Consider the following 27,447-nt stretch of genomic DNA (forward strand, 5'->3'; position numbering starts at 1 on the left):
TTTTCCGTTGCTATTGCTATCATCACTACAAAATACCAAAAACATTACTTTTGCTACCGTTATCCTTTTACCACCGTTACCACTACTATCATATTACTTTGCTACTAAATACCTTGTTGCATATATTAAGTTTCCAGGTGTGGTTGAATTGACAACTCACCTGCTAATACTTGAGAATATTCTTTGGCTCCCCTTGTGTCGAATCAATAAATTTGGGTTGAATACTCTACCCTCGAAAACTATTGCGATCCCCTATACTTGTGGGTTATCAAGAGTATTTTCTGGTGCCGTTGCCGGGGAGCATAGCTCTATTCTTTGAGTCACTTGGGATATGTATCTGCTTATTATTATGAAGAACTTGAGAGATCAAAAAACCAAGATCTATCCCTCAACTACGAGGGGAGGTAAGGAACTGCCATCTAGCTTTGCACTTGATTCACCTTCTGTTTTGAGTAAGCTTGCGACACCTACACCTGCTTCTGCTATTCATTCTGATATGTCGCATGTTATTGATGATGTGACTTCTGCTATGTATGATACTTATGATGAAACTACCTCTATGCCTGATACTACTATGCCACTTAGTGCTTTTCTTGATGAACAACTTGCTAGGGCTAGAGAAATTGAAAATATTGAATCTGATGATACTAATGAAAGTGATGATGAAGAACCACTTGCCATTCCTAAGGGTTATGTTTTTGATCAAGATGCTTCTTTAGCCATTTTAGCTTGCGGAAATAGAACTGAACTTAAAAATTATTAGCTAAATGGAGTAAGCAATCTCTAAATGCTAGAATGAAACCTGACCCTGCTTTTGCTACTTCACCTATCTTTGTTACTGATAAGGATTATGAATTCTTTGTTGATCCTGATATAATTACTTTGGTTGAATCTGATCCTTTTCATGGTTATGAATCTGAAACTGTTGTGGCACATCTTACTAAATTGAATGATATAGCTACCCTGTTCACTAAAGATGAGAGAACTCGCTACTTTTATATCCTTAAAATATTTCCGTTCTCATTAAAGGGTGATGCTAAGATATGGTTTAATTCTCTTGATCCTAGTTGTGTGCGTAGTCCCCAGGATTTGATTTATTACTTCTCTGCTAAATATTTCCCTGCTCATAGAAACAAGCTGCTTTAAGGGATATATATATAATTTTGTGCAAATTGAATAAGAGAGTCTCCCACAAGCTTGGGGGAGGCTTCTCCAATTACTTAATGCTTTGCCTGATCATCCTCTTAAGAAAATGAAATACTTGATATCTTTTATAATGGACTAACCGATGCCTCCAGAGATTACCTGGATAGTTGTGCTGGTTCTATTTTTAGGGAAAGAACACCGCATGAAACTGAAATTCTATTGAATAATATGTTGACAAATGAAAATAATTGGACACCTCCGGAGCCAATTCCTGAGCCTATTCCTAAACCAACTCCGAAGAAGAGGGGTATTCTATTTCTCAGTCCTGAAGATATGCAAGAGGCAAAGAAATCTATGAATGAAAAAGGTATTAAAGCTGAAGATGTTAAGAATTTACCTCCAATTGAAGAAATACACGGTCTTAATTTACCGCGTGTTGAAGAAACATATGATCTTAATCCATTACCTGTTGAAGAAACTCATGGTCTTGATAACCCGACACAGGTAGTAAAGGTAAATTCTCTCTATAGATATGATAAAGCTGAAATCACATTTACTAAGTTTGCTAGCCCATGCTTAGATGAGTTTGATAAATTTATGGTTAAGCAAGAAGACTTAAATGCTTATTATGGTAGACAATTGAAATACAATTCAAATATGCTAGAACACTTGGGTGATTATATGGCTAATGTCAAAGGTGAACTTAAACTTATTAGTAAACATGCTTCTATGGTTACCACTCAAGTAGAACAAGTACTTAAAGCTCAAAATGATTTTCTCAATGAATTGAATAGTAAAGATAATGATAATGCTGTTAGAGTGGCTACTAGAACTGGTAGAATGACTCAGGAACCTTTGTATCCTGAAGGCCACTCTAAGAGAATTGAGCAAGATTCTCAAAGAAATAATTTAGATGCACCTAGTTCTTCTAAAACAAGAAAAAGAAAAATGATAGGACTTTCCATGCTTCTAGTGATCCTATTGTTGAAACACCTGAGAATCCAAATGATATTTCTATTTCTGATGCTGAAATACATCCTGGTAATGAAAGTGAAACTAGTGATAATGTCAATAATAATGTTCTTGATGATGCTCAACCTAGTAATGATAATGACATAGAAATTGAACCTGCTGTTGATCTTGATAACCCATAATCAAAGAATCAACGTTATGATAAGAAAGATTTTGTTGCTAGGAAACATGGTAAAGAAAGAGAACCTTGGGTTCAGAAACCCATGCCTTTTCCTCCCAAACCATCCAAGAAAAAGGATGATGAGGATTTTGAGCGCTTTGCTGAAATGTTTAGACCTATCTTTTTGTGTATGCGATTAACTGATATGCTCAAAACAAATCCTTATGCTAAGTACATGAAAGATATTATTACAAATAAAAGAAAGATATCGGAAGCTGAAATTTCCACCATGCTTGATAATTATACTTTTAAGGGTGGAATACCAAAGAAACTTGGAGATCCAGGAGTACCCACTATACCATGCTCCATTAAAGAAACTATGTTAAAACTACTTTATGTGATCTTGGAGCCGATGTTAGTGTTATGCCTCTCTCTTTATATCGTAGACTTGATTTGAATAAGTTGACACCTACTGAAATATCATTGCAAATGGCTGATAAATCAACAGCTATACCTGTCGGTATTTGTGAGGATGTGCATGTTGTAGTTGCAAATGTTACTATTTTAACGGACTTTGTTATTCTTTATATTCCCGAGGACGATAGTATGTCTATTATTCTTGGAAGACCCTTTTTGAATACTGCAGGGGCTGTTATTGATTGCAGTAAAGGCAATGTCACTTCTCATGTTAATGGTAATGCGCATACGGTACACTTTCCGAGGAAACAACCTCAAGTTCATTGTATCAACTCTATTGGAAAAATTCCATCGATTATATTTGGAGATTTTGAATTACCTCTTCCTACTGTCAAGAAGAAATATGATATTCGTATTATTGGGGATGTGCATATCCCCTTTGAGGTAACATAGTACTATTCGAAATTTCTTCGGTTCCATGTTATTCGGAATGAGTTCGTTAACAAGACTTGATCAACCTTGTTAGTGGATTCCTTTTGATGACCATGAGATGGATGAAACTAGAAGGCACAACCTTCTGTACCCCACTTTTACTTTCTGTTATTTATGTTAAATAAAATAAAAAATAAATATTTGTCTGTCTGTTATCTTATTATCCGTGCAATATAAAAATACCTCGAAAATAAAAATTCTCCAAATGCCCTGAAAATTAAATATGATTTTTTCTAGAATATTTGAGGATTTATGGAACTGAGAACACACCAGGGGGGTCAACCACCTACCCACGAGGGTGGAGGGCGCGCCCACCCCCCTAGGGCGTGCCCCCCTGCCTCGTGGGCCCATGGTGGCCCTCCTCCACTTATTCCTGCACCCACACACTTCATCTTCCTCCCCCAAACACGAATATCCAGCTCAAGCACGAGTTCTAGCTCATTTTGCTGCCATTTTCGATCTCCTTGCTCAAAGCACCTCTCACAAAACTGCTTGGGAAGATTGTTCCTTGGTATGTGACTCCCCCATTGGTCCAGTTAGTTTTTGTTCTAGTGCTTTATTCATTGCAAATCTTTGCTGCTTAGGTGACCCTGTTCTTGAGCTTGCATGACAAATTTATATGGTCAAAAGTAGTTTTGATGCATGATATAGGCCCTAGGCAGTTGTAGGAGTAGTTACTATCAATATTATTGAGTTTGGTTTACTTTTATTTTGAAGTTATTAAAAATTTCAGATTTTTTCAGAAAATGATGAGGAGACTTTTGAGGGGCTCATCGAGCCAAAGCTCGAAGGAAAAGGCACCGAAGCCTAAGTATAATCTGCCTCACACTGCGGAGGTTCGGGCGTGTGAATGGCCTTCCTAGGATTTCTTGAGAGCAGCCGGGATTTATGAAGATTTTCATGAGTTGGCTCAGACTGCAGGCCTTACCGCTTTCCTCCACGACCAATGCGATCAGTATCTCTTGCTCCCAAATACCTTTGTGCAAAACTTTCATTTTCATTCTAGGAACTCACCACCTACGGTGGAGTTTCATTTATATGATGAGCATAAGGAGATGTCACTTTATGATTTCTGTCGGATTTGTTTAGTCCCTTTTGAGGGCAATACAGAAGAACCACATCGTGATGATGTGGAGGGATTTATTGACACTATCACTGTAGGGGAAACAAGGAAGGTTTCCGATGCACGAATCACTAGCATACACTTTCCTGTTTTACGTTATTTTGCATTATTTGCTAGTCGTTGCTTAATTGGTCGCGGAAACTATGGAAACCTGAGTATCCCTGATATTATTATTCCGCACCACGGTTTATATGGTGATAACTCTTTTAGTATGGGCGGCATTATTGCCAAATGGTTAAGTTTGAACCGTACCAAGGGCCCCATCTTTCGAGGCATCTATGCTACACGCCTAGCTGCACATTTTAACATACCTATTAGGAATTATGAGAAGGAAGAAAAGGTGCTGCCTCGTGTTTATTTAGATTATAAAAGTATGGTGGCGCAAGATTTTATTATTAAGAATAGGGAAGGAGAGCTTAAATATCAATTGTTCTTTAATAAACATCATCCTGAGACTATTACCTTGCCTGCTTCTTCTTTGTTTGATTTGACTGTAGGCACGTACCTTGTTCCATTGACGGCTATCCACGCCTACCGGAACCCTGCACCAGCCGAGGAGCCAGAGCCGAAACCACAATTTGATCCTTCACGACAGTCTAATTACCAGTAGGATCCGGAGATGATTGTCAGCTAGTGGCAATCGGAGTCTTCCTCGTCTACACCACAGTATGACCCCAACTATTATTATGGATATCCGCCAGGCCAACCGTGGCCATAGACCAACTTAGGCCAAAAGCCTAAGCTTGGGGGAGTACGTATTTCTCACCGACATTACATTTATGCTCACACACTTATTGCTAGATGTCGGTGCTCATACTTTTTCATTGTATCATCCATGCTAGTTTATTTTTCCTTTTTATGCTTTCTTCTTGTGTGTTTAATAAACCTTAAGAAAAACCAAAAAAATTAGTTGTAGCTTTTAATCAGTTTAATTTCCATGCTTGTAGTAGTAATTAAAAAGAAAACCCAAAAATATTTCCTGTTCTTCTTTTGCTTATTGGGAGCTTTCCCGTGTAAATAGTTTTATTTCTTTTCTTTTCTTTGGGGTTCCATAGGAGAACACCATAATTAAATTGTTGAAGTGGCTCTTATATGCATTATTGTTGATCTTACAAAAGAGCCCATATTGCTTTGTCTTCTCCTATTTATTGAATGACTGCAGATTCCAGCTTAGTCCAATGCACGTGCACTATTATTATTATTCACATCGTTCGGTCGTGCAAGTGAAGGGCAATTATGATGATATATGATGGACAGGCTGAGATGAGAAAACCTGGTATGAACTCGACCTCTTTTGTTTTTGTAAATATGATTAGTTCATTGATACGTCTCCAACGTATCTATAATTTTTGATTGCTCCATGCTATATTACCTACTATTTTGGACTATATTGGGCTTTATTTTCCACTTTTATATTATTTTTGGGACTAACCTATTAACCGGAGGCCCAGCCCAGAATTGCTGTTTTTTGCCTATTTCAGTGTTTTGGAGAAACATAATATCAAACGGAGTCCAAACGGAATGAAACCTTCGGGAACGCGATTTTCTCATCAGATAAGACCTAGGAGACTTGGACCCTCCGTCAAGAAAGCCACGAGGCGGTCACGAGGGTGGAGGGCGCCCCCTAGGGCGCGCCCCCTACCTCGTGGGCCCCTCGAAGCTCCACCGACATACTTCTTCGTCCTATATATATCCACGTACCCCAAATGATCAGATACGGAGCCAAAAACCTAATTCCACTGCCGCAACTTTCTGTATCCATGAGATCCCATCTTGGGGCCTGTTCTGGAGCTCCGCCGGAGGGGGCATTAATCATGCAGGGCTTCTACATCATCATCCAAGCCTCTCCGATGAAGTGTGAGTAGTTTACTTCAGACCTACGGGTCCATAGTTAGTAGCTTGATGGCTTCTTCTCTCTTTTTGGATCTCAATACAATGTTCCCCCCTCTCTCGTGGAGATCTATTCGATGTAATCTTCTTTTTGCAGTGTGTTTGTTGAGACCGATGAATTGTCGGTTTATGATCCAGTCTATCTATGAATAATATTTGAATCTTCTCTGAATTCTTTTATGTATGATTGGTTATGTTTGCAAGTCTCTTCGAATTATCAGTTTGGTTTGGCCTACTAGATTGGTTGTTCTTGCCATGGGAGAAGTGCTTAACTTTGGGTTCGATCTTGCGATGTCCTTTCCCAGTGACAGAAGGGGCAGCAAGGCATGTATTGTATCGTTGCGATCGAGGATAACAAGATGGGGTTTTTATCATATTGCATGAAACTATCCCTCTACATCATGTCATCTTGCTTAAGGCGTTACTCTGTTTTTAACTTAATACTCTAGATGCATGTTGGATAGTGGTCGATGAGTGGAGTAATAGTAGTAGATGCGGGCAGGAGTCGGTCTACTTGTCTTGGACGTGATGCCTATATACATGATCATACCTATATATTCTCATAACTATGCTCAATTCTGTCAATTGCTCAACAGTAATTTGTTCACCCACCATAGAACACTTATGCTCTTGAGAGAAGCCACTAGTGAAACCTATGGCCCCCGGGTCTCTTTCTCATCATATCAATCTCCATAACTTTATTATTGCTTTGCTTTTTTACTTTGCTTTTACTTTTTACTTTGCATCTCTATACTAAAAATACCAAAAATATTATTTATCATTTTTATCAGATCTCACTTTCGTAAGTGACCGTGAAGGGATTGACAACCCCTAAGCGCGTTGGTTGCGTTGAGCTATTGTTTTTGTGTAGGTACGAGGGACTCGCGCGTAGCCTCCTACTGGATTGATACCTTGGTTCTCAAAAACTGAGGGAAATACTTACGCTACTTTGCTGCATCATCCTCTCCTCTTCGGGGAAATCCAACGCAGTGCTCAAGAGGTAGCAAGAAGAATTTCTGGCGCCGTTGTCGGGGAGTCTGCGCAAAAGTCAACATGCTAAGTACCCATCACAATCCCTATCTCCCACATTATATTATTTGCCATTTGCCTCTCGTTTTCCTCTCCCCCCAATTCACTCTTGCCGTTTTATTCACCCTCTCTCTCTATCCTCCTTCTCTTTCCTCTTGCCTTTCTTCCGCTATGTCTTAATCCAAAAGGGTCGGGAGTTCTCTCCGGAGTTTTAGTACTTTGGACAACCCTTCCGTTCTCGCTAAGCTCATAAATAAAAATACTATAGAAAAACCAACCAGAGTTATCAATGAGAATCCTAATAATTTTGGTGAAGATGATTCTGGAATTTTTCGGTATTTACTTGATGAATCTTTGAAAGATGCTTGGTATAGACTATTAAGAATAAGGGCTAGTTATGTGCCTCAATATCAAATTGAAGTCTACTTAAAAAGTTTTTATATTGCCCTTCCTTCATCTTTTAAGCATGTCTTAGATTCTATATTTGAAGAAGTTTTTCTTGAAGGGGATGCCATAGACACTTATGAAAAGATGAAAACCATATTTGGTCATCCCATGAATAAAAAAATTGAATCTACATCACTTTTGCTCTCTTACCAAAAAATTTCCGTAACATACTTAATCTTTCTTCTACCATTAATAGCCATGCACTTTATAAAAATAGAAGGATTAATTCTATAGATAGCAAGTTTGCTCTTTTCTTTCATAATACCGAAGATGGCAATACCCAGATCTATTCTTGTTTGTTATGCCTAGCTAGGGGCGTTAAACGATAGCGCTTGTTGGGAGGCAACCCAATTTTATTTTTATTCCTTGCTTTTTGCTCCTGTTTAGTAATAAATAACTTATTTAGCCTCTGTTTTGGTTGTGTTTTTTGTGTTTAATTAGTGTTTGTGCCAAGTAGAACCGTTGGGAAGACTTGGGGAAAGTCTTGTTGAACTTGCTGTAAAACACAGAAACTTTAGCGCTCACGAGAAAAGCTGTCATTTCTATTTCGATAGTGATATTTAGTTAATTCTTTTTGAAGATGATTAATAGATAAATTACACGTCCAGAAATTTATTGTAGAATTTTTGGGTTTCCAAATCTTGCGCTAGCTACAGATTACTACAGACTGTTCTGTTTTTGACAGATTCTGTTTTTCGTGTGTCGTTTGCTTATTTTGATGAATCTATGGCTAGTAAAATAGTTTATAAACCATAGAGAAGTTGGAATACAGTAGGTTTAACACCAATATAAATAAATAATGAGTTCATTACAGTACCTTGAAGTGGTCTTTTGTTTTCTTTTGCTAACGGAGCTCACGAATTTTCTACTTTAAGTTTTGTGTTGTGAAGTTTTCAAGTTTTGGGTAAAGATTTGATGGATTATGGAACAATGAGTGGCAAGAGCCTAAGCTTGGGGATGCCCATGGCACCCCCAAGATAATCTAAGGACACCTAAAAGCCAAAGCTTGGGGATGCCCCGGAAGGCATCCCCTCTTTCGTCTACTTCTATCGGTAACTTTACTTGGAGCTATATTTTTATTCACCACATGATATGTGTTTTGCTTGGAGCGTCTTTTATGATTTGAGTCTTTGCTTGTTAGTCTACCACAATCATCCTTTTTGTACACACCTTTTGAGAGAGCCATACATAATTTGGAATTTGATAGAATACTCTATGAGATTCACTTATATCTTTTGAGCTCTATAGTTTTACTCTAGTGCTTCACTTATATCTTTTGAGTTATATAATTTTGCTCTAGTGCTTCACTTATATCTTTTAGTGCACGGTGGTGTATTTGTTTTATAGAAACTATTGATCTCTCATGCTTCACTTAGATTATTTTCAGAGTCTTAATAGCATGGTAAATTGCTTAATAATAATATGCTTGGTATTCAAGATTTGTAAAACTTTCTTTTGAGTGCGTTGAATACTAAGAAAAAATTGATGCTTGATAATTGTTTTGAGATATGAGGATGGTGATATTAGAGTCATGCTAGTTGAGTAGTTGTGACTTTGAGTAATGCTTGTGTTAAAGTTTGTGATTCCCGTAGCATGCACGTATGGTGAACCGTTATGTGATGAAGTCGGAGCATGATTTATTTATTGATTGTCTTCCTTATGAGTGGCGGTCGGGGACAAGCGATGGTCTTTTCCTACCAATCTATCCCCCTAGGAGCATGCGCGTAATACTTTGCTTTTATAACTTCTAGATTTTTGCAATAAGTATATGAGTTCTTTATGACTAATGTTGAGTCCATGGATTATACACACTTTCCTTCCTTCCACCATTGCTAGCCTCTCTAATACCACACACTTTTCGCCGGTATCATACACCCACCAAATACCTTCCTAAAAACAGCCACCATACCTACCTATCATGGCATTTCCATAGCCATTCCGAGATATATTGCCATGCAACTTTCCACCGTTCTGTTCATTATGACACGCTCCATCATTGTCATATTGCTAGCATGATCATGTAGTTGACATTGTATTTGTGGCAAAGCCACCGTTCATAATTCTTTCATACATGTCACTCTTGATTCATTGCATATCCCAGTACACCACCGGAGGCATTCATATAGAGTCATATTTTGTTTTAAGTATTGAGTTGTAATTGTTGAGTTGTAAGAAAAATAAAAGGTGTGATGATCATCATTTTTAGAGCATTGTCCCAAGTGAGGAAAGGATGATGGAGACTATGATTCCCCCACAAGTCGGGATGAGACTCCGAACGAAAAAAGAGGCCATAAAAAAAGAGAAGGCCCAAAAAAATTAGAGAAAAAGAGAGAAGGGACAATGTTACTATCCTTTTACCACACTTGTGCTTCAAAGTAGCACCATGATCTTCATGTTAGAGAGTCTCTCATTCTGTCACTTTCAGATACTAGTGGGAATTTTTCATTATAGAACTTGGCTTGTATATTCCAATGATGGGCTTCCTCAAAATGCCCTAGGTCTTCATGAGCAAGCGAGTTGGATGCACACCCACTTAGTTTCTTTTGTTGAGCTTTCATATACTTATAGCTCTAGTGCATCCGTTGCATGGCAATCCCTACTCACTCACATTGATATCTATTGATGGGCATCTCCATAGCCCGTTGATGTGAGACTATCTTCCCCTCTTTTTGTCTTCTCCACAACCACCATTCTATTCCACATATAGTGCTATATCCATGGCTCACGCTCATGTATTGCGTGAAGATGGAAAAAGTTTTGAAAATGTCAAAAGTATGAAACAATTGCTTGGCTTGTCATCGGGGTTCTGCATAATTTAAATACTTTGTGTGGTGAAGATAGAGTGCCGGGGTACTGATCCACGGGCACCTATGGGACTGGCGGGCCGAGTCCCTTTCGGTTCGGCGGGGGCGGAGATCGTGCAAAGAGCGGATCGAGGCGAAGCACACAAGCAGTTTACCCAGGTTCGGGCCGCACGGATGCGTAAAACCCTACTCCTGCTTTGTGGTTTGTATTGATTTCTTGCTCGGGAGCGCGAAGTGCTACAGTACACTTCAGCAGCTAACGAGACCGAGCGTGAGTGTTTGAACCCCCCTCTATGTTGCACATGGGCCTCCTTTTATATGCTCAAGGGGTCACCGACAGGTGGCAACGTAGACAAGGGCAAAAAGGGAAAGGTGCTGCGGTTGGTACAGCTACCTGCTACAGTGTATCGTACCTAACCCTGACGGCAGGGGACAAGGGCCTTAAATGCCCGTCTGCGTCGCCTAAACAGTGTAAAAGGGGCCGTCAGGGACGCCACCGCTCGCCACGGTGGCAATCTTGTCAGCGCCGCTTGCCACCGCTCACCGCTGGCTGCATAGCCTCCCGCCACGTACGCTGGGAAGGGTCCCAGAGCGACACGTTGGTGGATGTGCTGGAGCGCGGGCACGGAGTGGTGGCTTGCCGCGGCAAGCGCCTTGCCGCGGTCATTGTCTTGTCGCGTCCGGGAGCTTGTCGCTCACCGGGCCTTGCCGGGACGCGAGGCGCGTCACGGCAAGTTCCTTGAGGTGCCTTGGGCGGCCTTCCCGGCAAGCTCCTCTTGCCAGGGTCTTGAAGTGCCTTAGTTGGCCTTCCCGGCAAGCTCCTCTTGCCGGGGTCTTGACTTGGATACTTTGTTCTTGAACGGCTCCAAAGGAACCACGGAGGACCTTGGCGGTCACCCGGCAAGCCTTGCCGCGGGATGCTGCGACTGCCCGTGCACAAGTTCGGGATACTAGGGTACCCCTACTCTAGTACACCGACAGGAGCCCCCGGGTCTGGGACATACACGGTGCCGAGCGCTGTTGGGCCAGGCCCAAAACAGGGCACGGGCACGCGCGGCCTAGATTACGCCGTATCTTTCTCCGTATCCACCGCGCCCTCCCCGAACGGCACGCGTTGAATGCGGCGTTGTGGGAGAGATCGTGGGTGGTTATTTTATTCGGAAATGCGGAACGTCCGCCCCCTCCCTCTTTATAAGAAGGGGAAACAGGGGCAGTTCGCACATTCGCCCATTGCTGCTTCCAATCTCAGAAATCTCCGCCGCTCCCTCGTCTTCCCAAAACCGAAAGAGAGCAGCGCTCCGCCCCCCATTGCCACCAGCGCCACCAACGCCATCAATATCCACCCCCGCTTCCGCCATGGCTACAAAAGCCGGCAAGGGGAAGGTCGTGAAGTCGACCGAGGCGCAGCGGCTTGCGGCGCTGCGGAAGGAGCGCGCAGTTTTCCCCCCAAAGCTTGCCGCGAAGGAGCTGAGGGAGAACTCCTACCTCTTCTGGTCGGCGGAGACGCGAGCGCATCCGCGCACGAAGGTACTCCCCGCTGCCGCTTGGAAGAAGGCCCCAAATGGGTACCCCTTCTTCGCTCTGTTCTTCTACTGCGGGCTCTGCCTGCCTTTCTCTGAATTCTTCTGCGACATCATGAATACCTATGGATTTCACCTCCTTGACTTCACCCCCAATGCCGTTCTGACCATGGCAGTTTTCGCACATCTCTGCGAAAACTTTGTCGGAGTCCATCCCAACGTAGCCCTCTTTCGCCATTTCTTCATACCCCGAGTAGAGAGAGGGGAGCCATTATCCGGCGGAATCGCCTGGATCTCGAGGGCCGGCAAGAAAGAAACCTATCTGGAGGGAGAGTTCCGCGGCAAGTGGGAGGAGTGGAGAGCAGATTGGTGCTGGATTGACGAGGAGAATCCGCAGCCATTCACCACCCGACGCCAAACCCCAGTAGCACGCGGCAGCGATTGGAGTGACGTGGCCCCGGAAGACGACAGGCTGAAGATTGCCGTCACCAGGATCTTGCGCCTCAGGCTTGCCGGGCTTACTGTAGGCGCCGTTGGCGCAGATTTTCTTCGCCGCCACATCGCCCCCCTGCAGGAACGGGGGAGACCCACTTGGGAGTTCAAGAATGCGGCGGACATCATGAGGCTTCGGCTGGGCCTCAACTAGAACTTCACAGTTCTGGAGCTCAACCGATGCTCCAGGAGCTCTTCAAGTATGACCCCAAACACCCCGAAGTTTTTAGGTTGCCGGGGGGCGTTGTTCCTTGTGCAACAATTCCTCGCTCGACCGCATCCGTGCAATGATGCCGGAGTGCGACTCGCATGGAATTGTGCCAACTTGGCAGGAGCCTGCAGACGACGTCGTGCAGCAGTTCTTCGATGACTTGGTAGAAGTGGCGATCCGCGCCGACGAGAAGGACGACCTCACCCGCGACACCACCGATGTGGAGATGGCACTGATCGCCACCAGGCTGGAAGAGGCGGCGGCAGCCGCAGCCGCGGGCGAGTTTGGATTCACCGTGGAGGAGGCAGATGCAGCAGAGGTGGGAAGCCGTGCCGAGCGACAGGAGCCTGCCGGCGAGAAAGAGCTTGCCGGGCAGAACGTTGAGTCAAGCGAGCCCGCCAAGGATACGAGCGGCTCGCTGGAGATCAACTCGTCTTCCACTTCGTCTTCAGGCAGCTCGCCGCAAGCAGAGCCTCCATCCCCGCCAAGAAGGCGTCTCCGCAAGGCCGGTGACGTAGCGGAGCGGCAAGCGGGTCAACAGTCGCCGCGCCGCGTGACACGCTCCACTGTGGCAAACACCGTTGCCGCAGGAGCGCCTCATGCTGCGACGACAACTGGAGCGGGGCCCTCCCGGACCACCGCTTCTGCTCCTGCCGCTTCTCATGCCGCGACGACAGCTGGAGCGGGGTCGTCTCAGACCGCCGCCACTGCTCCCGCCAAGCGGCCAAGGGAAGCTTCTCCTCCGCCTCCTCGCGCTGGGCGCGCGCCGGATTTCGACTTCTCCGCGTTCAGCTCCGACGAGGAAGAAGAAGAAGAGTAAGCTTCTCTTGCTATAATTGCTGTTCTTTAATTCTTGCCGTTTATCTTGTATCTCATCTGCTTTGCTCTGAACTTGTTCCTTTTTAGGACTCTGGCTCAGAGAGCAGCAAAGAGAGCCAAGGTCCCGGTGATTGTCATCGAGGACGAGCCTACTGCGACAGCAGGAGGTGCGCCCGAGACAACCTTGCCGGACCCGGCAACTTTTCCCCAGAGCAGCCCCCAGCATAAGTATATGGTTTGCTTTCCGCTTGTGAGGTGCGCATGGATACTCTGTTTTTGCTGATATTTGATTGCTGATTTGTGTAGGAGCAGAGCAGCCCCACCAGGAGCCAAGGGAGAATCCCCCGACAAGGGAGAATTCTCCGGCAAGGGAGGGCTTTCCGGTAAGGGAGAGGTCTCCTGCAAGGGAAGGTTCTCCGGCAAGGGACAACACCAGCGGCCACCCGACGGCGGAGACCACGACTACAGAACCCGGTACAGGTAATCCTCTTGCTGAAAAACTTTCCCTGGGTTCTTCTTGTTTTGATCTTCTTTTTGTTGGATTTTCGCTTGACTCTTCTCCCCTTTCCGGCTGTCAGACCCATCTGCTACAGAGTCGATGGAGACCGAGGTCGCCGCCGAAGAAGCGGCTGGTGCTGGCGATCCCGCCGGCGCAGAGGCCGCCAAGGCTGCCGCCGCAGCAGCTGGCGAGGGGTCTGGCGATCGCACTGATGGCCTTGAGGCCGCAGGAGCGCCAGGCGCTACACCGACCGCCGACCCATCTGCCGCTGCCGCAGCGCCAGGCTCCGGAGAGCCCCAGCCAGGCATCTACCTGAAGGCCGGCGAAGGTGTCTTCATCAACCTCCCCTGGGCGTCGAGCTCCAGGGCGCCGGTCAAGGGAGAGATCTTCGACGGGGAAGTGCTCGCCTCCGCCGGGCTGACGCTGGTTGACGCACCAAGCAGCAGCAGCAACGAGCCCGAAGAAGAGCGGCTGCTGCGGAAGTTGATGTCGCTCTACCGCGCGCGGAAAGCCAAGCTGGAATCCCGCGAGGCGCTAGTCGTGAAGGCGGGAGAAGATATCGAGAAGCGCGCGGAAGAGCTCGGGGGTTTCCATCGGGAAGCCCTCCGGTCCCTGGCGGATGAGCGGGAGCAGCTCGCTGAAGCGCAGAAGGCTTTCCTCCTCGAGAAGGCTGAAGTCGAAGAGCGGCAGCGACTTGCCGCTGTGAAGCTAGCCGCGGAGGAGGGCGAGCTGGCGCAGCGGAAGGTCAATCTTGACGCCCACGAGGAGGATCTTGCCCCGCGTGAGGAAAGACTTGGCGGAGCCCTCAAGCAAGCAGAGGACGCTGCCGCCGCCGAGGCCGCCAAGAAGGAGTTGGAGACGAAGGTGGCGCAGCTAGAAGCTGATCTTGCCGAGAAGGGCAAAGAGCTCAGCGCCGCCAAGGACTCCAACATGGATCTTGAGTCGAAGCTGACCACTTTAACCAGGACGCTGGATGGCGCCAAGAAGCAGGAGGCGGCCTTGAAGGAGGAGATCAAGGCCGACAAGGCGCTGCTAGAGAGTGTTGCCGCCACCCAAAACGCCTTCAGGGAGACTATGGAGCATTGGACGGAGAGTCTTGTGGTTGCCGCCACAGACATTGACAAGGAGTTGGCGCAGCTGGGGATGGAGGATCTCGGGTATCCCTCCGACGAGAACCTCCAACCCAGCGCCAAGCTCGTCTTGTTCTTCAAGGGCGTGGCGACGGCCCTCCAGCGACTCCGGGAGAGGATCCCGAAGCAGCTGGCCGACGAGTCGCGCAAGATCTGCGCGGGAGCTCTTCAGAAAGTGTTGGTGAAGGTGGCCTTCCGCAATCCGGGCCTCAACTTCACCAACGTCCTCAAGACCCTGCCGCCGGATGCCGATCTGGAGGCGCTCAAGGCCCTTGTCGCACCCATTGTGGACAAGGTGAGCGGGATCAAGAGGATCAAGGGCGATCGCGTAGATTAGGCCGCCCATTCCTTCTTTCCTTGTCGCTGTTTATCATGTTATGAAAACAATCTATTAGAGCTGCGACAAGCTATCTTTGTAATATAACTTTATTCTGGGTAATGATTGCAATGTTATTCCCTTTACTTGATTCCTCCCTTTGTATGTCTTCGCCCTACGCTTTTAGGGAACTTGCCGGTGCAGGCACCTGAGCCGCGAGCGCTGAGTGCGGAACGTCAGTAGCCTGCTGGCGGTGCCGCTACCGACAAGAAACCTTGTCGCAACTAGTTGCAGCTCACTTAAGTTGTTGAGCGGACTCGAAACAAAGTAAGGGCGCAGCTAGCTACGAGTTGGTTCCTCCGCGCACAGGTTTCCCATACAAAGTGCGGTCGTTCAAGGGAGATAACTTAAAATTTAAAAAATCTGATTGCTCAAACTTTGGCAACTTAGCTTTTCTGTTGTTTGCTTCCCGGCAAGGCGAAACTTTCTTGAACGACGCCTGGTCCATACCATTATCTTCTCCTTTCCCACCCGGCAAACTTGTGGGCGAGGGAACCTTCCTTTCCTTGAGAAAGAAGAAAGAAGAGAAAATAAAGATATGGAGCCTTGCGGCTCGTTATTTCTTACCGGGGAGTAGGTGCTGCACAAAGTGTCAGATCATATATGCCAAAAAATAGAAAGCATGAAAATGACAAAATGTGCGGAGCACATGAGCTTTACTTATGCACGGGGTCTACGCCCGGCTTTGTACAAAGGATTACATGCAACAGCGGCAAGATTTGTACAAAAGGTGGTTGCCGGAACAGGTTCCAGCAACCGCGCCTTACGGGAAAAACTTACGAAGATGCTCAATGTTCCAGGAGTTGCTCACCGGAATGCCATCTTCGGTCTCGAGGCGGACAACGCCAGGCCTAGTGACTCGTTTCACCCGGTAAGGGCTTCCCACTTCGGCGTCAACTTGTTGGAATTCTTGGCGGACTGAACACGCCGAAGAACAAGGTCGCCTTCCTCGAGACTTCTGGCGTTAACTTTGCGGCTATGGTAGCGGCGCAAAGCTTGCTGGTAGCGAGCAGCTCGCACAGTAGCCTGAAGACGGTCTTCCTCAAGGAGCAGCGTGTTGTCTTGTCGCAGCTGCTCTTGCTCAAGCTCGTCATAAGCGAGCACTCGAGGTGACCCGTATACGAGTTCTGTGGGGATAACTGCCTCTGCTCCATAGACTAGAGCGAAAGGTGTCTGGCCAGTGGCTCGATTTGGCGTCATTCTGATCGACCAAAGAACCACCGGTAGCTCCTCGATCCAGTTTTTCCCGCACTTGTGCAGCCTGTCGAAAGTCCTGGTCTTGAGCCCGCTCAGCACTTCAGCATTTGCCCTCTCCGCTTGACCGTTGCTTCTCGGGTGAGCAACAGAAGCGAAACAGACCTTGGCGCCAAGATCTTGGACGTACTGCATGAAGGTGCGGCTCGTGAATTGTGTGCCGTTGTCGGTGATTATCCTGTTAGGGATCCCGAAGCGGCAAACAATCGACCTGAAGAACTTGACTGCTGACTATGCTGTCACCTTCCTCACTGGTTCCACTTCCGGCCACTTTGTGAACTTGTCGATTGCAACATACAAGTACTAAAAGCCCCCGACTGCTCGGGGAAAGGGGCCGAGGATGTCGAGCCCCCAGACCGAAAATGGCCAGGATAAAGGGAACGTCTGGAGAGCTTGAGCTGGTTGGTGTATCTGCTTGGAATGGAACTGGCACGCTTCACACTTGGTTACTTGTGCCGTTGCATCCTGGAGGGCTGTTGGCCAAAAGAAACCTTGCCGGAACGCTTTGCCAACAAGTGCTCTTGCGCCAATGTGGTGACCACATATGCCTCCATGTATCTCTGCCAACAGCTTTTGTCCGTCTTCCCGGTGAATACACTTCAATTTCACACCGTTGAGTCTTCTTCTGTACAGTGTCTTGTCGACAAACTGGTACATAGTTGACTGCCGGGCTACTCTTTCCGCTTCTTCTTGCTCTTCGGGAAGTTCTCCTGTCTGAAGGAAACGGACAATCTGCTGCGCCCATGCTGGAGCTTGTGGCTCGACAACAAGGACTAAAGGTAAATCTGCTGCTGCGGGAACATCTGCTTCTACGGCGAGAACCTGCGGCTCTGCCGGAGCTTGACGTTCCCCGGCAAGCTTGCCAGAGCGAAACTTGTCGGGAGCTTCTGCTTCAACGGAACAAACCCTAGGGCTTGCAGGAGCGTATTGCTCCCCAGCACTCTTGGTGTTGATCTCAGCTGCTGCGGGAACATCCGCTTCTACGGCGAGAACCTGCGGCTCTGCCGGAGCTTGACGTTCCCCGACAAGCTTGCCGGAGCAAAACTTGTCGGGAGCTTCTGCTTCAACGGAACAAACCCTAGGGCTTGCTGGAGCAGACTGCTCCTCAACGCCTTTGGCGTTGATCTTAGGGGCCTTCTTGGCGGCGGCTTCGGGAAGCTCTGCCGGCAAATAGTCACGAGAAATCAACTTCCTCTTCTTGTTCTGTCCAGTTGATGGCGTTACGGACGGTTGAGTCAGCTTGAGCACAAAGATCCCTGGTTCCACAGGTAACTTGAGCGCGGTGCACTTTGACAGGCCATCAGCAATGGCGTTCTGAGCTCTTGGAACATGTTCCATTTGTAGACCGTCAAAGTGCTCTTCTAGCTTTCTCACTTCGTCGACGTAGGCTTCCATCAACGGACTCTGATAGTTCTTGTTTACTTGGCGGACGACAAGCTGTGAATCACCCCTGACAATGAGCTTCTTGATCCCAAGGTCTGCCGCGATCCTGAGACCGGCAAGCAAGCCTTCATACTCTGCAGTATTGTTTGTTGCTTGCTCCTTGGGAAAGTTCATCTGGACTATGTACTTGAGGTGCTCTCTGGTGGGTGCGACAAGCAGCACGCCAGCGCCGGCGCCTTGCAGCGAAAAGGCACCATCAAAGTACATCAGCCACTCTTTGCTTGCTTCCTTGACGGGGATGGTCGTCTCTGGAATTTCTTCATCTGGTGTTGGCATTCATTCTGCTATGAATTCTGCCAATGCTCTGCTCTGGATAGTTGAAGTGCTCTCAAACTTGAGGCCAAAGCTTGACAGTTCCAGTGCCCACTCAACAATCCTGCCTGTCGCTTCTGGATTCTGTAGTATCCTCTTCAGCGGAAAGCGAGTGACAACTGTGATCTCATGTGCTTGGAAGTAATGGCGCAGCTTTCTCGAGGCCATGAGAAGGCCGAAAAGCAATTTCTGCATGCCAGAGTACCTTGACCTAGCCCCCTGCAGAAGGGAACTGACAAAGTAAACTGGGCGCTGCACCATTTTCTTCTGTGTCTCCTCGTGCATCTGCGCAGATCCATCTTTATCGGGACCAGAGCTTGCCAGGGAAGCCCCTTGCTTGTCACTGGATGCGCTTGTCGTGGTTGCTGGCTCGTCATCTGCCTCCCTCTCTGCTACTAACGCAGCACTAACCACTTGATTGGTTGCCACTATGTACAGCAGCAACCTCTCTTGTGGCTTAGGTGCGACAAGTATTGGAGGGGAGGACAGGTATCTCTTTAAGTCTTGCAGCGCGGCCTCCGCTTCCGGAGTCCATTTCATTGGTCCTGCCTTTTTCAATAATTTGAAAAACGGCAGGGCGCGCTCAGCAGACCTAGAGATAAACCTGCTGAGAGCAGCCACGCATCCGGCAAGTCTTTGTACATCCTTGACGCGCTTTGGTGCTTCAATCTTCTCAATGGCCTTGATCTTGTCGAGATTGGCTTCAATTCCCCACTGAGACACAAAGAACCCGAGAAGCTTGCCGGAGGGGACTCCAAACACACACTTCTCTGGGTTGAGCTTGAGGCTGATCTTGCGCAGATTTGCAAAGGTTTCATCTAAATCTTGGATCAGAGTTGCCTTGTCTTTGCTCTTGACCACTATATCATCCATGTAGGCTTCCACATTCCTGTGAATTTGTGGCTCAAGAGCGACATGGACTACTCTTGCAAATGTTGAACCAGCATTTTTTAATCCGAAAGGCATCCGTACGAAAGAGTACGTGCCACATGGAGTAATAAATGCGGTCTTCTCCTCATCCTTTTCTGCCGTGAAGATCTGATGGTATCCTGAGTATGCGTCAAGAAATGAAAGCAAATCACATCCGGCTGTGGAGTCAACAATCTGGTCAATGCGCGGCAAAGGAAATGGGTCTTTGGGACAAGCTTTGTTAACATCGGTAAAATCGATACAAAGTCTCCATTTCCCGTTTGCCTTGCGCATGACTACAGGATTGGCCAACCACGTAGGATGGAGCACTCCTCTGACAAGGCCTGCTGCTTCCAATTTCTTGATTTCTTCCGCAATAAATTCTTGGCGCTCCACTGCTTGCTTCCTGACCTTCTGCTTGACGGGCCGCGCATGAGGACAAACGGCAAGGTGGTGCTCAATTACTTTCCTGGGAACACCGGGGATGTCAGACGGTTGCCATGCAAACACGTTGACATTCGCCCGCAGGAAAGCAACAAGCGCACTTTCCTATTTAGGGTCGAGAGTGGCACTGATGGTGAAAGTACCACCAGTGCCGTCCTCCTTGGCGGACACCTTCTTCGTCTCTGGCGGAGCTGCCATTGTCTTCTTACACTTGTCGGTGGAGCTCGATGGTGCGTCCTCGACGGCAGCGCAACACTCGGAGGAGGTGCGCTTGCCGGAGTGGGCATCAGAACTCTTGCCGGACTTGGTCTTCTTCTTCCCCCGGGAGCTTCAGCGGCAAGTGACTTGCGGTCTGTTGCGGCTGCGGCTTCCCGGTAGATCTTGTCGGCGCAGATAAGAGCATCCTTCTTGTCGCCAGGGACAGAGATGACGCTTATCAGGCCTGGCATCTTGAGCATGTTGTATGCGTAGTGAGAGGCTGCCATGAATTTGGCGAGTGGTGGACGGCCAAGTATCCCATTGTAAGGCAATGGAATATCGGCAACGTCAAAAGTGACCCTCTCAGTCCTGAAGTTCAGCTCGCTGCCAAATGTTACTGGCAACGTGACCTTCCCCTTCGGCTTGCTCCTTCCCGGGTTTATTCCATGGAATGTGCCGGTCTCTTCGAGCTCGCTGTCAGGGATCTGGAGTTTCTGGAGTACAGCGGAGGAGATCAAGTTCAAGCCGGCCCCGCCGTCAACTAGCATCTTAGTGACCTTGAGGTTGCGGATAGTTGGTGAGACTAACATCGGCAAGCACCCGACCGCAGTTGTGCGGTCAGGGTGGTCCTCAATATCAAAGATGATAGGCGTGCTGGACCATTTCAGAAGCTTGCGTGACTCAACAGGTGGTTCTGCTGCATTGACTTCCCGCACCCACTGCTTGAGTTGGCGGTGCGAAGTATGCAGAGAAGCACCGCCGTCAACACACAAAACCTCTGTGGCTTTCTGGAACTCCTGTTCGCTGGTCTCAACATCATCCATGTCTTCGTCGTCGTCGTCGTCTTCATCCTTGTCGCGGCCGCGGGGAGGTCTGTCTCCTTGCCGCTGCTTGGCCTTGCCGCGGCGTCCTCCCCGGCCAGCGCGCTTCTTGCTAGATTCTCCAGCGCCTCCTTGGGCCCTCTCCTTGTCGCGTCGCTCGTATTCAGCCTTTTGCTGCTGGACAAGCTGCTCGACCTTCTTGCAGCTCTGGAGGTCGTGGCCCTTGGTGCGGTGAATCTTGCAGTACTGCTTGTCGGTGCCGTCCTGCTTGTCGATGGCCGCCACAGCCTGGCAGTTGGTGCATGCGGCAACCTCTTTGCCGGAGCTACCAACTTTGGCCTTCTTGGCGCCACCTTCGTTGCCGGACTGCTCAACGACTAGCACCTCTTTGCCTTTCTTCTTCCTGTTCCGCCGTCGGTTTTTCTTTGCCGGGGCAGCATCCTCACTGTCAGATCCTCCTGCTCCTATATTCTCTCCGGGGAGTTTCCTCCCTTCTTCAGCACGTGCACACTTGTCGGCCAGGGCGTACAGCTCACTGACGTCTCTGATCTTGCACATCGCCATCTCCTCCCGCATCCTGCGGTTACGCACATTCTGATGGAACGCGCTGATGACCGCGGCAGGGTGGACATCTGGGATGTTGTGCTGTACACGGCTGAATCTCTGAATATACTTGCACAGGGGCTCTCCTTCCTTCTGGGCTAACAGATGAAGGTCACTCTCTTGGCCATGAGGTTTGTGGCCGCCTGTAAAGGCACCGACAAACTGATGGCACAGGTCGGCCCTGGAGGATATGGAGTTGTCCGGCAAGTGCATGAGCCAGGACCTAACGTTGGGTTTGAGCACCAGCGGGAAGTAGTTGGCAAGGATCTTGTCGTCCCGCCCCCCGGCAGCCTGCACCGCGATGGTGTAGATGCTGAGGAACTCCGACGGATGCGACTTGCCGTCGTACTTCTCTGGTACGTCTGGCTTGAAATTCTTCATACTGGGCCACTGGACTTGCCGCAGCTCACGGGTGAACGCATGGCAACCTACCGCGTACGGCAAGTCGCCTGGTTCCCCTGGCGCATGCATGTCGACAGAGGGCCCAGCGCGCTGGTCTGACTGACGTCGGGCTTCTCTTTGGCGCTCGATGCGAGTATGAGCGTCTTCTTGCTGTCGTTCGTGAAGAACTTGGCGCTGATCGCGGCGAGCTCGCGGATCTGATGACGCGGTGGAGTCGCTGTCGAGGTGGATCCGGTGAGTCGGCGATCTTGGCCTTCGGGGTGGAGAGTGCACGGTGGTTGCACCCCCACCGGTCTTGTCGCCACCGGCTTGTGCCTGGCTGACTTGCCGCGGCTGCGACGTGCTCGGCTGCCGCTGAGTGTCACCGTTGGCGAAGCCGATGAGATTCTGGATGGTGGCCCTCCAGTCGTCGATCTTGTCTGCTGTCGGAGGGTAGTCTAGGAGCAGTTGAGCTCGCGCCAAAGCTTCTGCTGCAGTGGCGGGTGGTGGTGGCGAACGGTGCGAGGAGCGGGATATGCTCGGACTTCTAACTACATTAGAAGGAGCAGTATCTTGTCCAGGCGACCGTGCCTCGCTCGCGCCAGCATGTTCGCGTGCATGCTGGTCTTGAGCACTCCGAGATCCACCAGCTCAATCTTGGTCCAGCAAACGCATGGTACCATGAGTACCATGACGCTGCCGGTCCCGCGCCTCCTGAGATGGGCGCGATGCATGTACGGACGCCGAGGCCTTGGAGTGCGCCCGGTCGTTGTGGGAGCCGGCTACGCCGCCGATGGGCAGCGCAGCCTTGTCCTTGGACCTGGCAGCACCGTGAACTCCCTCGTCGACGCCCGTTCTTCCGCCGGCGTCCGCCCCATCAGCCGTTTGCTCCGGTGGTAGCGGGGCAGACGGAGCAGCCCCCTTCGAAGCCTTCTTCTTCGGCGGCATGTCGATGAAGATGATGAAGATCTAGCTCGCGTGAACGCCGGATCTGGTTCACACAACTTCGACGCCCCCTACCTGGCGCGCCAAAGATGCCGGGGTACTGATCCACGGGCACCTATGGGACCGGCGGGCCGAGTCCCTTTCGGTTCGGCGGGGGCGAAGATCGTGCAAAGAGCGGATCGAGGTGAAGCACACGAGCAGTTTACCCAGGTTCGGGCCGCACGGATGCGTATAACCCTACTCCTGCTTTGTGGTTTGTATTGATTTCTTGCTCGAGAGCGCGAAGTGCTACAGTACACTTCAGCAGCTAACGAGACCGAGCGTGAGTGTTCGAACCCCCCTCTATGTTGCACATGGGCATCCTTTTATATGCTCAAGGGGTCACCGACAGGTGGCAACGTAGACAAGGGCAAAAAGGGAAAGGTGCTGCGGTTGGTACAGCTACCTGCTACAGTGTATCGTACCTAACCCTGACGGCAGGGAACAAGGGCCTTAAATGCCCGTCTGCGTCACCTAAACAGTGTAAAAGGGGCCGTCAGGGACGCCACCGCTCGCCACGGCGGCAATCTTGTCAGCGCCGCTTGCCACCGCTCACCGCTGGCTGCACAGCCTCCCGCCACGTATGCTGGAAAGGGTCCCAGAGCGACACGTTGGTGGATGTGCTGGAGCGCGAGCACGGAGTGGTGGCTTGCCGCGGCAAGCGCCTTGCCGCGGTCGTTGTCTTGTCGCGTCTGGGAGCTTGTCGCTCACCGGGCCTTGCCGGGACGCGAGGCGCGTCGCGGCAAGTTCCTTGAGGTGCCTTGGGCGGCCTTCCCGGCAAGCTCCTCTTGCCGGGGTCTTGAAGTGCCTTAGTTGGCCTTCCCGGCAAGCTCCTCTTGCCGGGGTCTTGACTTGGATACTTTGTTCTTGAACGGCTCCACAACCACGGAGGACCTTGGTGGTCACCCGGCAAGCCTTGCCGCGGGATGCTGCGACTGCCCGTGCACAAGTTCGGGATACTAGGGTACCCCTACTCTAGTACACCGACATAGAGCATAGCCAGACTATATGATTTTGTAGGGATAGCTTTCTTTGGCCATGTTATTTTGAGAAGACATAATTGCTTTGTTAGTATGCTTGAAGTATTATTATTTTTATGTCAATATGAACTTTTGTCTTGAATCTTTTTGAATCTGAATATTCATACCACAATTAAGAAGATTTACATTGAAATTATGCCAAGTAGCACTCCACATCAAAATTCTGTTTTTATCATTTACCTACTCGAGGACGAGCAGGAATTAAGCTTGGGGATGCTTGATACGTCTCCAACCTATCTATAATTTTTGATTGCTCCATGCTATATTACCTACTGTTTCGGACTATATTGGGCTTTATTTTCCACTTTTATATTATTTTTGGACTAACCTATTAACCGGAGGCCCAGCCCAAAATTGCTGTTTTTTTGCCTATTTCAGTGTTTCGGAGAAACAGAATATCAAACGGAGTCCAAACGGAATGAAACCTTCGGGAGCGCGATTTTCTCATCAGATAAGACCCAGGAGACTTGGACCCTCCGTCAAGAAAGCCACGAGGCGGTCACGAGGGTGGAGGGCTCCCCCCCCTGGGGCGCGCCCCCTGCCTCGTGGGCCCCTCGAAGCTCCATCAACGTACTTCTTCCTCCTATACATATCCACGTACCCCCAAACGATCAGATACGGAGCCAAAAACCTAATTCCACCGCCGCAACTTTTTGTATCCACGAGATCCCGACTTGGGGCCTGTTCCGGAGCTCCGCCGGAGGGGGCATCGATCACGGAGGGCTTCTACATCATCATCCAAGCCTCTCCGATGAAGTGTGAGTAGTTTACTTCAGACCTACGGGTCCATAGTTAGTAGCTAGATGGCTTCTTCTCTCTTTTTGGATCTCAATACAATGTTCTCCCTCTCTCTCGTGGAGATCTATTCAATGTAATCTTCTTTTTGCGGTGTGTTTGTTGAGACCGATGAATTGTCGGTTTATGATCCAGTCTATCTATGAATAATATTTGAATCTTCTCTGAATTCTTTTGTATATGATTGGTTATATTTGCAAGTCTCTTCGAATTATCAGTTTGGTTTGGCCTACTAGATTGGTTGTTCTTTCCATGGGAGAAGTGCTTAGCTTTGGGTTCGATCTTGCGGTGTCCTTTCCCAGTGATAGAAGGGGCAGCAAGGCACGTATTGTACCGTTGCCATCGAGGATAACAAGATGGGTCTTTTTATCATATTGCATGAAACTATCCCTCTACATCATGTCATCTTGCTTAAGGCGTCACTCTGTTTTTAACTTAATACTCTAGATGCATGCTGGATAACGGTCGATGAGTGGAGTAATAGTAGTAGATGCAGGCAGGAGTCTGTCTACTTGTCTCGGACGTGATGAAACCTATGGCCCCCGGGTCTCTTTCTCATCATATCAATCTCCATCACTTTATTATTGCTTTGCTTTTACTTTTTACTTTGCATCTCTATGCTAAAAATACCAAAAATATTATTTATCATCTTTATCAGATCTCACTTTCATAAGTGACCGTGAAGGCATTGACAACCCCTAAGCGCGTTGGTTGCATTGAGATATTGTTTTTGTGTAGGTACGAGGGACTCGCGCATAGCCTCCTACTGGATTGATACCTTGGTTCTCAAAAACTGAGGGAAATACATACGCTACTTTGCTGCATCATCCTCTCCTCTTCGGGGAAATCCAACGCAGTGCTCAAGAGGTAGCATTCATCGTTCCTGATTCAGCCTGTTATGAATAAACATGTTTGCAATGATAACTAGAGATCATAGTTTCTTGTGCCATGCTTGATTAGCTATGAGTTATAATAGTTTACCTTGCATGCCAACATGCTATTAAAATGGTTATGATGTGGTATGATAGGGTGGTATCCTCCTCTGAATGATTTAAGTGACTTGACTTGGCACATGTTTACGCATGTAGTTGAAACAAAATCAGCATAGTCTTCACGATATTTATGTTCATGGTGGATTATATCCTACTCATGCTTGCATTCAGTGTTGATTAATTTTAATGCATGTTCATGACTGTTGTCGCTCTCTAGCTGGTCGCTTCCTAGTCTTTTGCTAGCCTTCACCTATACTAAGCGGGAATACTGCTTGTGCATCCAAACTCCTTAAACCCCAAAGTTATTCCACATGAGTCCACTATACCTACCTATATATGGTATCTACCTGCCGTTCCAAGTAAATTTGTATGTGCCAAACTCTAAACCTTCAAATAAATATACTGTTTTGTATGCTCGAATAGCTCATGCATCAACTAGGGTTGTTTGTATCTTCCATGTTAGGCGGGTTATTATCAAGAGGAGTGGACTCCGCTCCTCACTCACGAGATAAATGGCTGGTCACCGGGATGCCCAGTCCCATGCTTTATGCAAACTAAATCAAAATAATTGCAAACAAAACTCCCCTGGGACTCTTGTTAGTTGGAGGCACTCGTTGTTTCGAGCAAGCCATGGATTGATGCTTGTGGTGGAAGGGGGAGTATAAACTTTACCATCTCTTGGTTGTTATGTTGACAATGAAAGTATACCGCTCAAAATATTATTCACCTCTATTTCAAAATCGAGCTCTGGCACCTCTACAAATCCCTGCTTTCCTCTGCGAAGGGCCTATCTATTTACTTTTATGCTGAGTCATCATCCTCTTATTAAAAAGCACCAGTTGGAGAGCACCGCTGTCATTTGCATTCATTACTGTTAGTTTATATTGAGTATGACTTGACTGGATCTCTTTTAGCATGAATTACAACGTCTAGTCAGTCCTTGGTCTTTAAAGGTGCTCTGCATTTATGTTTTGTGGTCTCAGAAAGGGCTAGCGAGATGCCATCTTGTTATATCATATTATGATTGTTTTGAGAAAGTGTTGTCATCCGAGATTTATTATTATGGCTCGCTAGTTGATTATGCTATTGATATGAGTAAACTTGAGACCTATGCATTATTGCAAATGTGGATAGTTATAATCTTTGCTGAAAACTTGAATGCTGGCTTTACATATTTACAACAACAAGAGCAAACAAAGTTTGTAAAAGTTTTTCTTTATCACTTTCAGTTTGTCAATTGAATTCCTTGAGGACAAGCAAAGGTTTAAGCTTGGGGGAGTTGATACATCTCCAACGTATCTACTTTTCCAAACACTTTCTCCCTTGTTTTCGACTCTAACTTGCATGATTTGAATGGAACTAACCCGGACTAACGCTGTTTTCAGCAGAATTACCATGGTGTTATTTATGTGTAGTAGAAAACGTTCTCTTAATGACCTGAACTTCACGGAGACACTTTTCAGAAAATAAGAAAAATATCTGCCAAAGATGAAGGCCAGGGGGCCCCCACCTTGCCACGAGAGTGGGGGCGCGCCCCCTACCTCGTGGCCCCCCTGTTGCCTCTCCGACTCCAACTCCACCTCCATATATTGAGTTTCAGGGAGAGAAAAATCAAGGAGAAGAAATCATCGCGTTTTACAATACGGAGCCGCCACCAAGCCCAAAAAACTCTCGGGAGGGCTGACCTGGAGTCCATTCGGGGCTTCGGAGAGGGGAATCCGTCGGCATCGTCATCACCAACCAT

Source organism: Triticum urartu, chromosome 2 (genome assembly GCF_003073215.2).
Source record: "Triticum urartu cultivar G1812 chromosome 2, Tu2.1, whole genome shotgun sequence".
Lineage (NCBI taxonomy): Eukaryota > Viridiplantae > Streptophyta > Magnoliopsida > Poales > Poaceae > Triticum > Triticum urartu.